Source organism: Hetaerina americana, unplaced genomic scaffold (genome assembly GCF_022747635.1).
Source record: "Hetaerina americana unplaced genomic scaffold, ioHetAmer1.1.p SCAF_6, whole genome shotgun sequence".
Classification (NCBI taxonomy): Eukaryota; Metazoa; Arthropoda; class Insecta; order Odonata; family Calopterygidae; genus Hetaerina; species Hetaerina americana.
Window position 1 is genome coordinate 4,860,539 of NW_027287205.1, and position 7,081 is coordinate 4,867,619.

A 7,081-nucleotide genomic window follows, 5' to 3' on the forward strand; every position below is an offset into this window, starting at 1 on the left:
ATAATACTCCTCTTCTCTACTCTTAATACTCCTCTTCTCTCCCGCCAGACCTAGCACTTCCTTGTTTATTTTCCTTTCGGTCCATTTCACCTTCTACATTCTTCTCCACGTCCACATTTCAATATCCTCAAATCTGCACCAATCCTCCTGCTTTAGCGACAATGTTTCCATGCCATACATAACTAGTCTCCATATCACAGTTTTCACCAGTCTTTTCTTAATGTCCTTACTCGACGTCCCTGTCATCAACTCCCTCCTCCTTGTGAAAACCTCTTTGTCTAGCGCAATTCTTCTCCTTATGTCCCTACTACTTTGAACGTATTGGTCTAAAACACTTCCGCGATACATAAACTGTTCTCCTTGCTCTAGGCTTTTCCCTCCTTCATTAATTTTTAGTTTAGCCTTTTTCTTTCTAGAAAATTGCATAACCTTTGTTTTATTAATATTGATTTTTATCCCATACCTGTCGCACTGAATTTCCAATTCACTCAGCAATGCTTGCAACCCTGTGGCTGACTTACAAACCAAAGCTATGTCATTAGCGAACCTAACTGATTTTACGAATTCATCGCCCACATTTATTCCTACCTCCAGTTCTTTCCATGCCTCTTCAATCATTTCCTCTGCATATACATTGAACAGCACCGGTGATTACAGAAAACCCTGCCTAACACTTCCTCCTAACACTACCCATTTGGACTCTCTATTCCCCAATCACATCTGAGCAGTCTGAGACATGTACAGGTTGCAGTTGCAGAATTTCCCTTCTTACTTTCTGATAGTGATTTAACCTTGCTGTATAGCGCCCCAATTTCACCCTTCATCTGTAAACTATCCATATCCTTGCACTACTTCTTCCACCATGCTTCTTTTGCCTTATTTATTGCCGGTTGCAATTTATTAGTGAACTCTTTTTACTTCCTTTTGCCTAACTCTGTGTTTGCATTCTTCCATTTTCTTCTCTCATCCATCTTTGCAATCATCTCATCCGTGATCCATGGTTTCCTTGTCCTTTTTCTGTTAATGGTTTCCATAGTGTAATTTGTGGCTTTTGATATCCCTTTCTTCATGCATTCCCATTGTTTTCGATACTACTCAGCTCTTTAGTGTCCTCCATGGTTTTTTCTACCATCTACTGGTACTCCTTCCTTGTCAATACATTTTATGCCTCTGCATTCCATTTCCTAGACCGCCATCCCAGCCTTATCTTTTTGAAAAGAACATTACACTTCATAACTACTAAATTGCTGTCAGAGTCTGATCCCAAGAAGCTGTGCAAATTGATCACACTCTTCCTTAACCTATGCTCAACCAGAATATAATCTAACCAATACATTTTTTAGTCACCTGGCATTTTCCATGTACACCTATGCCTTTTGTGGTGTCTAAACCAAGTGTTGGTGATGACTAACCCCTGTCTCCTGCAGAACTTGACTGCTTTCTCCCCGCAGTCATTCCTCGTGCCTAAACGGTAGTCCCCGGCCTCATCACCAACTCATCCTTCGCCTACCATCGCATTCCAATCTCCCATCACTATCAAATGTTTCCCTGCAGGAACACATGCGATTATGTCCTCTAACTGATCGTATATCCTATCGATCCCTCTTCCTTATAGTTGCTCAGTGGCATGTATACCTGAATAATAACCAAGTTCGTCGGTTCTGCTTTTATCTCTACAAGTAATAATCTATCCGTTACCTTTCTATGTTGACTACGCTTCTTGCTACCTCTTCATTTAATACTATGGCAATCCCTCTTTGGCTCTCGTCCCCACTGCTGTATATTATTCTATACTTATCGCTCCAGTAATCCCCACTGTCCTTCCATCTCACCTCCCATACACCTAAAATATCTACACTTCCTCATCCCACCTCTCGCTTAATATTCTCTAATTTTCCTGTCCTCAGCATTGTCCTAGCATTCAAAGTTCCTATTCTGACTAATTTGGTCTTCTGTCCTGCTGCTGTCCATTTTCCCTTGCAGGGGTTTCGTGAGATGACAACTGTGGAAGCCTTGCCTCTCCTGCTTCTGTGCAAAACACAAGACCAATTGAGCTTATTCCCATAGTTGCCAGGACTCATTCTCTATTAAAAAAAACCATGAACACAGTAATCAACCCGAAGGTTGGTTTGGTAGGTGATGGTAGAGTTCACCCAGTACTAAGCCCTATTTGAAATTCACACATCAGGGCAGGGGGCCAGTTCCTTTCCCTGTGCCGGTTATGGTTTCCCGAGCACTGAATAATTTTTTTGTTGTTGTACTCCAATCCAAGCGCTTCTTTTATCTTGAGCATCTTGTTCCATTTGATGTTGTTGAAGGCCTTCTCCAAGTTCACAGATGCCACATATAATGGCTTGTTTACATGCCTCATTTTTTTGGCGAGAATTCTCAAGCTAACAATTGCCTCTGTTGCTCTTTGGTTTTCCTGAATCCGAATTGATTTTCTGAGGGGTTACCTTCTATCTTTCCTTCTATACTTTGGCTAATTATCCGAGTAAGGATATTTGATGCATGAGTCATCATGCTCAATGTTCCGTGTTCTTTGATCTGTTTTTGGTTTCTTCGGTATTGCAATCAATATACTTTTCTAGAAGTCTTCTGGTGTCTTTCCACTGTCGCAGTTATATTTCATTATTCCATAGAGGGTATTCCTTGCTTTAAACTGTGATTATTTCTCTGTTTATTTTGTCAACTCCTGGTGCCTTGTTGTTTCTTTGGTCTGCCACGGCTCTCTCAAATTCGCTTCTTAATATCTGTGGACCCCGATCGTCTTTACCTATCATGCTTTCCTCTTTAATTAAGCCATCTTCTATTGGTTTGGGAGCTTGATAGAGTACTTCAATGTATTCTTTCTATTCATTCCCAATGTGGTCATCATGTATTAGTATTTTTCCATCAGCAGCTCGTATGTATTGAGATTTTGTTTTTCTCTCCCTGAATTGCCTCTTCAGTAGTTTATCAGCCATCTCGCTACTTCTCTTTTTGATGTTGTCATTAATTTCCTCGCAGCAGCTTTCTATCCATTCTTCCTTTGCCTTCTTGATCTTTCGTACGACCTGGTTCCGCAACTGTTTATCTGTTTATAGAGGTCTTCTTCACTCTCATTTCTCTAATTCTTGTATTTTCTTCTTTCTTATATGGGACACCTTATCGAAGACGGTATTTACCACTAAGGTGTTTTTCTCTTTGCATAATTCTATCAGTCTCTCTCCCATGACCTTTCATTTTCCCAACCTGAAATATCTCACACTACTGTCCTGTCCTCCCGTGCCGACAACAGCTTTCCAATCTCCCTTCACTATGAGGTTTTTCTTCCCTTTTAATGCTCCTAGAACCTCTTCCAGTTGTCCATATACTTCCTCTATTTCCTCAGCTGAATAAAGTTGGATGTCGGTATATACTATATATACCTTGACTATCACTGTATCTGTAGGTTTTGCCTCTAACTTTATCATCAATATCCTTTCACTACATAGCCAGTGCGATATTAATTTCCTTGTCCATTGCTTTATGCATATGATACCTCCTTCTGCAATTTTCTGGTGATCACCTGAGCTCATCACCCTGGACCCATTGCTCCAGAAATCATTCTCCCCCGCCCACTTAATTTTGCTCAATCCCAAGACATCCATCTCATTGTTGCATTTTCTAATTTCCCGCACATCCCTAATGACCTAACGTTCCATATCCCTATTCTGCATTTATCCAGCTTGACTGTTCCCCTAGCAGTAGTCCTCACCTGGAAATTCTAGGGAGTCTAATTTGGTGGTTTCCCATATTCTTCCACATCGCAGAACAGGGGCCGATACCATGCACTTCACTCTCACCTGCAACTGTGGCAGCTGATTCTGAGCCGACCCATTCGGCCTGTGCCACCAGTGCTTAATGGTGAAGCTGGCTCTACACCATGGGTTCAGGGATCTATTTTTCTTGTTTTCTCGTTCTGAAATACCATTAGTTCAATCAACTTGGTTGGTCATGGGAACCGGCTCCACAGGTAGACACAATATCTCTTGTCTACCCCTGCTCCCTATATACCATATATATATATATATATATATATATATATATATATATATATATATATATATATATATATATATATATATATATATATATATATATATATATATATATATATAGTATATAAACCCATAAACACAGTAATCAACCCGAAGGTCGGTTTGGTAGGTGATTATAGAGTTCACTCAGTATTAAGCCCGACGGCATGTGAAATTCACACATCAGGGCAGGGGGCCAGTTCCTTTCCCTGTGCCGGTTATGGTTTCCCAGGAAGACCTGGTACCCAAAAAATCACATAGCTTGGGTGGAGCTGCAGGTGTCCACAGTGCCTTGCCCGGGAATTGAGCACAGGACCCTCCGGTCAGCAGTCCAAAGCTTTACCCCCTGGACTATCAAGACCCATATATATTTATACATATATATATTATATATATATATATATATGAAAATATATATATATATATGAAAAAAAAATATATATATATATGAAAATATATATATATATATATGAAAATATATATATATGAAAAAAAAATATATATATATATGAAAATATATATATATATATATATATATATATATATGAATGATTGACATTTTTGTGGGGTTCTCTAAATTGTAGGGCATCTAGAACGTGATTTGTCGGCAACTTCCTCACGGCCCTGCTTGAATGCTGTGACCTTGAAATGCAGCCATCCTTGAAGGGTGCATTCTTTCCAAACTTTCAAAACTTGATGGCATATTTCTGTTCAAGAAAATGCTCCATTGTATCTTGTCAAAGTTGAAAAACACACTTCACACAGAGGCATATCTTTCCGCTCAATCTGCTTGCAGTAAACTTGACCGACTGTGTTGGAAGGGCTGAGCCCCCACCACATTTAACAACTGATTTTACCGCCCAGCCATGGGTAGTCGTGGAACAATAAAACATGTGAAATACTTTCATAACTTCCATGACAACTGCAACGCTACTTTCTTCTAATTCTACCAATAAGTATTTAGGGGGTCTAATTGTTTCCATGAAAAAACAATGGTGAGACTTAAGAAGGAAAGCAAAGATTGCTGAAACAAATTGTGACCATGATCTTAGTGTAGCATGTGTGTGTGTGTCTGTGGTGATTGGATATAATTGAGCATGATGTCTTGGAAGGTTTTGAAAGTGTATTAAAATTTAATATTTAAGAGATTTATATTTAAGAGATTTATACACCACACAAATATATACTGAAAATTCTTAATGCATAAACTTTTACTTTTTTCCTTACTATTAAAATATATATCCCCACATATTAAAGACTTGTTCTAATCTAACCATTACTCCTCCATATTCAGCCACCAGCAATAAGAGGTAAATATTGTTATTAGCTTTCTGTTCCTGTTATGCCTTGGGGTTATCTTTTAAGTTGCTCCATGTTGTTCATGATGTTCATTCTTAAAAATGATTCCTGGTGCTTAGTAAAAATTTCTGGCATTAACCTAAATTAAAATGACATTCACCTATTTCCATTAATCAATTCATTGTTTAAAGTTTACTTAGGTAGCCAATTTTAAAATGTATATTAGCCTATTTTGGCATCATTAGGCCATGCTATGTACTTCTTTGGCGTGATTTTCTTTTTTTATCTTTGGTATTTATGGCATTTACAGAGGTGTGAAAATCCCAATCACATATGTATTTTCTTCACTCTGAAATTGATATCAGGACACCAATCAAACAGATAAGTACCTATAATTGTAGGCACAAAAAAAAATTGAAAATATCAATTACGTAGGACATGCATCTTGTTAAAAATGAAAATAATAAGACATGATAGCAATGTTTAAATCTGGAAAATGTGAAATTTTGTAAAATTTAGGTTGATAACCAAATCTACAAGAAAGATAGGCAATTTGCAAGTTTATCATGCTTACATAAATGCTCTCTCATAACGAGGAATTAAGTTCATAGGTGATGTTGGTTATTCCTATGTTAGGCATTTTGGTGTTACATTATTACTTCTCCTATGAGAATATTGTTAAATTTCCCTTTTACATTGATGATTTTGACTCCCAACAATTTTTAATGTGTCATATTGAGTGCATTGAAGGGCTTTCTGATTAGAAAAATTAAAGAATTTATTCAAATAACCAATCATGGATGAATAATCCAAAAGTTGAGATGATTTTGGAGGCAATCAGGCAATTCTGTCTTTTATTTTCAGCCTTTCCTACCTGAAAACACTGACCTGGTTTATGCTGATGTCGATTACCGCTCCTATGGTCCTATCAACTACAAGGCTGCCTCAATTGATGCTGCCAAGGATGTCAAGAGCCTCTCTGCCTCACCACCCCCAGCCCTGAGTCCATTGCCCCCCAAAATTCCCTCAAAGTCTGCCAAAGAATCAAACAAAGACCGAGTTGCTCTTCCCAAAGAAGACGAGAGCTCTGAAGAGAAGCCACTGAGCACTTCCACCTCTTCCCTGCTGTGATCTGCCTCAAATGCTGTTCAGCATGGGTGTTTTTCATTTATTCTTAATGTTGAATTTTCAAAAAAATGCTCTCTTGATTTGCTATGGTGTTGCTTTTTTCAATGGATGGTTTTAATTTGATCCATTTTGATGATAGTGTCAAAAAATTTTATTGTGTATGGTAATATTTTATAGTTATTACAAATGAAATCATTGTGATTTTCAATGGTAAGTACAAGTTGTAGCGGAAATGTGCATACTTGATGTCATGTGTTTATTTTGGTGTTGCAGAAATTTTCTCGGGGGTAGTCATCCAATTGAGAGTAAGTGTCTCCCTCCATAACAAACCATGTATTTTGGAATGTGTGGAATTTGGGTGACCACCTGTCGTGGCTCCCACTGTGACCCTTTTGCCCTCTACCACGCAATCAGAAGAGACCCACACGCAAGACATCTAGGAGCTGGGGTGGAGGGGAGCATGGGAAGAGGTGACTGGTGTAATATGGCTGAGAGACTTGTGCAAGACTTGAGAACCGTTAGGGTTGATCCCACATAGTATTTTGTACAGTGACAATTAAATGAGTGCTGCAGAAGTCTTGGTGTCTCGAGTG

The 7,081-nt window shown here is 38.6% G+C and overlaps 1 protein-coding gene across 1 annotated transcript in view; it reads left to right on the forward strand.

The window, feature by feature from the left end:
* Positions 1 to 6,335, forward strand: part of nrm (neuromusculin) — a 692,888-nt gene extending 686,553 nt beyond the window's left edge. Inside the window, exon 26 of the mRNA XM_071593903.1 lies at positions 6,225 to 6,335. The gene's annotated coding sequence lies outside the window, so the exon portion shown is untranslated. The remainder of the gene's footprint in view (positions 1 to 6,224) is intronic.
* The last annotated feature ends 746 nt before the right edge of the window (positions 6,336 to 7,081 follow it).